Source organism: Lactuca saligna, chromosome 7 (assembly GCF_052625555.1).
Source record: "Lactuca saligna cultivar CGN05327 chromosome 7, ASM5262555v1, whole genome shotgun sequence".
In the NCBI taxonomy this organism is placed as follows: Eukaryota; Viridiplantae; Streptophyta; class Magnoliopsida; order Asterales; family Asteraceae; genus Lactuca; species Lactuca saligna.
The window spans coordinates 65,358,014-65,363,612 of record NC_136423.1 but is presented as its reverse complement, the minus strand read 5'-3'; positions in this window follow the sequence as shown (position 1 = coordinate 65,363,612).

Here is a 5,599-nt window from a genome sequence, read left to right as displayed (position 1 = left end):
TTGAACAACCAAATTTCTCAATACTTTGATACCCAACTCTCCCTGCTTGTCAATATGTGACTTCATCTCCAAGATGTGAGCACACATAGACATTGCTTGCCAATAGACCTAGAGTGACCTTGAACTTGTGGGTTAGGGAGAATAACTGGAGGAGGTGGAGGGAGTGAAGAATGATTTTTGGGACATCATCTTCATTAGGAAACCTTGTTCCAAGAGTTTTTGGGAAGATCATAGATGTCTGAACTAGACATATTTTGGGAGATATTCAAGATAGTTGATTTAAAGTCCTTAATATAACACCCAATATGAAATATTAAGGCTAGGACCCAACACAATACTTTTATAACTTGAAAGAGGGATGTCCTAATCCAAGCTATAAAATATTTGAAGGTAGGCAAATTACGATTCACCAATTTCCACCATGAAAATGAAATAATTTAATTAGGTTTTACTTGGATTTGAAACTCCTAGATCTTTTGAGATTCATTGAACTGTTCAATGGCATGTTTCAATCTCGATTATGCCCTCTCAAATTTTGTGACTGGGATGTCGAGGATCACAAAACAAGGTGTGAATAACCATGCAAATATACTTGGTACCCTTAATATTTACCTCTCAATCGATGTGCCGGCTAACCACACGCGCTCCACCAATACTATGACAAACATTAAGTTACCCTTTTCCTACCTTGTTAATGTTGGATAAGGTATCTAAGTCCATAACTATTTCTGGTAAGTACTTGACCCAACCCGGCATGGTCCATTTGGGTTGCATGGCACCATGCAATTGGATAGACTAAATGAGAGAAATTACACTTGGGGATTATTAATATATTATAAGTTCTAATATATTAATAATATTATTTAATTAGTTTGATCAAGAATTAATTTAGAATTAATTAAGTGATCAAAAGATAACTAATTAAATATATGGGTTGATTATGTAAATCATCCATAACTTGTATAGTGGGCTAAGAGGCTCCATGGATTATCAAGTTGGGTTCCACCCATAGGATGCTCCATGGGAGTTACAAACCCATGGGTCATGGAAATGAAGAGTAATGACACATTAGGGTTTACATGGTGTAACCCTAGATGTGTCAACACTATATAAGATCATTCTCCACCAAAATCGGCTACACATATGAAACAAGAGGGCTAGGCCGATTTTAGAAGTGTGTGTTCTCTCTAAAGTCATTCCAAGAGCATTTGGTGTTGTGTGAAGCATTTGAGGCATCACACTTGGGGTGCTAGGCTCACAAGGTTTCAAGGAACATAAGCAATAACAAGGTAAGTTATTCATGTATGCTATCAAGTTAAAAATTGTTCCCCATGTATGCTACATAGGAATATAACCTTGGAGTTCAACTTTGCATGATAATTAGACAAACATAGATCCAAGGTTATTAAGGTTGCATGTACACTTAGGAAGTGTTAGAATACTCAAAACCCATCAGTTAAATCCAATTAGTGTGCCAGTTAACCACACGCGCTCCACTAACCGACTTAAGCAAAGTGCAAAGTGTAATTTCTTGGGTTATCACCAAATTCACATTTTCCTAAAGTAACTAAGATTGGGAATTTATAAAAGGCTTACATACTTTATATTTATCATTAATACTTTTTATGGAGGGAGAATTCAAGTCCTTGTCCTACCCGTTCGGCTAACGACCCTCCACCAGTCAAGGAAGTGGTGGGTGAGAGTCGACACCCACTAAACTGCCATATTATAGGAAGTAACCTTATACCCCCCTTATAGATCAGCTACGTGAATGAGGTCTACTAATGGTAAGAATGACTTGCTCTTATATATATATATATATATATTATTAACTTATAACTTTATAAAGTATAACGGTTGAATTTTTACTTTTAAATTTATAAGGGCTTAACTTGGAATTAAAGTATTCATAAAGGAAAACTTTTCAAATTCCAAAACTTGAGGGCAAGTTTTGAAACTATTCAAAACTATTCAATTCCATAACTTATGTGTTTAAAGTAGTTTTAATTCAAAAAACTCTTCAAGTTCCATAACTTGAGGACAAGTTATGGAAGACTTTAAACTATTCAAAGAATATGACTTTTCTTTATTCATAACCTATTGAAATATTCATAAGTTTTATGAATCTTAGATTTGACTTTTCATATAACTTGAGGAAAAGTTACAAAAACACATTTTAGAACCAACTCTTAGATTAATTTGGATTGAAAACAACAATTTCACATAACTTTTGTATTAATCTAAGCAACTCATCAGAACAAGATAATGTAATCAAAAATTTTCATCTAATTAGCCTAACCATTAAACTAATATAAAACAAGAATCTATTGACAATTATCTTTGAAATTGGATTAGCATGAACATTACCACACCAAAACCAGGTTTATAAGTTGAAAAACAACTTAGGGTAATGTTCCTAGTCCAATTCCAGCCAAAACAGTCAAAGATATGTTGTCTGGGGTTCCAACTCGTCGAGTGCATGAACCAACTCGACGAGTTGGATGAATTTAGCCTTGGACTCATCGAGTCCCTTCATGGACTCAGCGAGTCTGCTGAGCAGATAGCAACAAAGTTCGATTTTTCAGCCAATTGTGCAAGTATAACAAGAAAATAATTGTAGGCTCTGATACCACTATTGGGTTTTGAGCATTCTAACACTCTTAAGTGTACATGCAACCCTATATACCTTGGATCTATGTTTTCTCTATTATGCATGCAGATATAAATATTCCAAGGTATTACCCTATCTAGCATACAATCTTTTGATACTTGGGTAATATAACAAGTTAGAATACATACTTCTTGATGTAGTTTGACTCCATGAAGCTTGAGAGCCTAATGCCCCAAGTGTGACACCTCAAATGGTTCACACAACATCATCAACACTTGGAATAACCATGAAAAGAGATACATGAACTCTAGAAATCGGCTTTCCCTCTTGTGTATACACTAGTGCCAATTTCACCAACCAATGGGTCTTTATATAGTGTGGCTATTAGGGTTACACCATGTAATTCATGACTTTACCGATTCCTTATGCTCCATGGGTTTTAACCTCCATGGAGTATCCATGGGAAACCCAACATAAGGAATCATGGATCATAAGCCCACATAAATTAGAATGAATGATTTACACAACCAATCCTCATATACTTAAATAGTCTCTTTTGATCACTAAATTAAGTCTAAATTAATTTTTGATCAATACTAGTTAAATAACATGATTTCATATTAATATATTATAACTTATAATATATTAATGTCACAAATGTCCTCTCCTCACAAACGGTCTATCCAAATGTTTCGATGCCATGCAACCCAAATGGACCATGTCGGGTCGGGTCAAGTGCATACCAATTATAGTTATGGACTTAGACACTAATCCAACAATCAGATCAACTAAAACATAGTTCACTGCCACGCGAACGGCACTACAACACACCTATCGAATCAAATAAGGTCCCACCTTAGTCTATCTTCCAAAACTAGCCATTTTGATCAAAAGTCAAACCATGTCAACGAGTCAATAATCAATGTCAAATTCAATGGCCAACACTTCCATTAGTTTACCCTCGTGTCGTGACCAACTCATGGTTACGTTGTGGAAAGTAGATTCCACCCAGTCCCAACTCAGTCACGATTCAACTCGGTATCAGCTCTACTCATTTTCGATCCAGACCACCATCATGTCGTGATGACCATATCCTCACGTTGTGACAGAGCCAGTCCAAAACAGTCGGGGCAAGTCTCTTCGTTACGTCATGACTACTATTAGGACACGGCATGACTCACACAAAATGGGAATCTTAAGACATTCAATCCTAATACTTGAAACCATGCATTCCAACTTTCTAGAGGGTCTTATAACACTAAAATGAACCTAAAAATCGATGCTTTATGGACATGCATGTCCAATGCATGTATATATCTTATTTTGGGTCAAAGTGAAGAAAAATCACCAAAGCTCGCACGCAAGGGTCCAAAACACATTCAAATGCCAGATCTGAACCAAATGAAAAACAAAGAACCTCAAGGATCCATAAATTTTCCAACTCTATAAAATCCCACAACTCCAACTAACTCATATACGAAGAAAATGAGATAAAACCTTAAATCTATCAACCTTGCATAAGAAGTTTTAGATCTTGGATACTTACAAGGGTACAAACTTGCCTAAAAATGAAGCTCCAAGCTAGCCAATACATTCACAACTCTTCCAATGACTCTTTCTTCCTACAAAAGCAAGTACAAGCACCAAAATGAGCCCCCCCAAATAGAGGAAATTGATTAGGGTTTTCTATTTATGGTTTGGAGGTAATGGAGGTCGAGGGTGAATGAAACCTTATCCCCTAATTTCCTTTAAATAGGTTCCAAAGTCTGAAAAGTATGGGTTTCCATTTGATCAGGTGTCACGTCGTGACCCCTATAGTGTAACGTCATGATACTTCAATGTCCCAACTTGCATAACACGACCATGTCATGACATGTCAGTGCTTCCTTCACGTCGTGACCACCTTCAAATCCATATTTTACTTTATTTTTCGTACCTTTAGGATTTTGATGTTACACTTTCGATTTTTTATTAGGGATGAAAATATCAACGATATTACCATATTGCTCACATGTTTATCATAGTGTTAGACTTGAGATGCTCGGGAAAGTTTGTGGTGAATACAAAATGAGAAAAAAAAATTGGTCAAGTGTTCATTGGAGACTGCAAGTATCCCTATATTAGTAAGGAATGAAAGACGTTAACAAGAACATAAAAGATAATCAAAGACAGGAAGTCGACTGATAAACCATAACAACACCTATTTTTTGGCTCAGTTTAAATTTTCACATCCTAACAAGACGATTTATCAACCCATTGTAATTTTTGCACCTTATTATATATATATATATATATATATATATATATATATATATATATATATATATATATATATATATATACACTACCAAAAAGAGTTTTCCTCACATATTTACTATTCATTTCAAATTTGATTCCTGGCCATTGGATAGTCATAACCATATACTCACTTTGGCCGTTGGTGTAACATCCAGAAAATCATAGGAAAAAAAATATTTTTTATATAATCAAAACACTCAAGTATCCTTTATTCAAAGTTCAAACAACTAAAATTATTTCAAACAAAACAATTATCAGAGTACATTCCCAAAATCACGAGTTTACGGAAAATATGGGTGTATGTGCTGCGATCAAGCCCTTCCCTTTCGAACGGGAAGTACCTGAAACTATAAACCACAAATTGTAAGCACAAATCTTAGTGAGTTCCCAAATATCACATACCAAGCATAACATACGAGTCATACATATCAAACATGCGATAGGAGGTGCTATGTGCCAACCATAGTCTTGCCATTATGCCACAAGTCGTATCATGGTCTTTCCTTGCCTAGCCATGGACTAAACCCTGGGTCTTACAGACAAGTGTCAGGAGCCACCTCCAGGTATTCCATGCAAGAATCACAAAGACAACTAGCACATAATCTACAACTACTTATCTATTTAACTGCCAGAGTCCAAACTTTGGTCTTACATAAGATTCGCTAAGAGCCACCTCCTAGTCTTTCATTA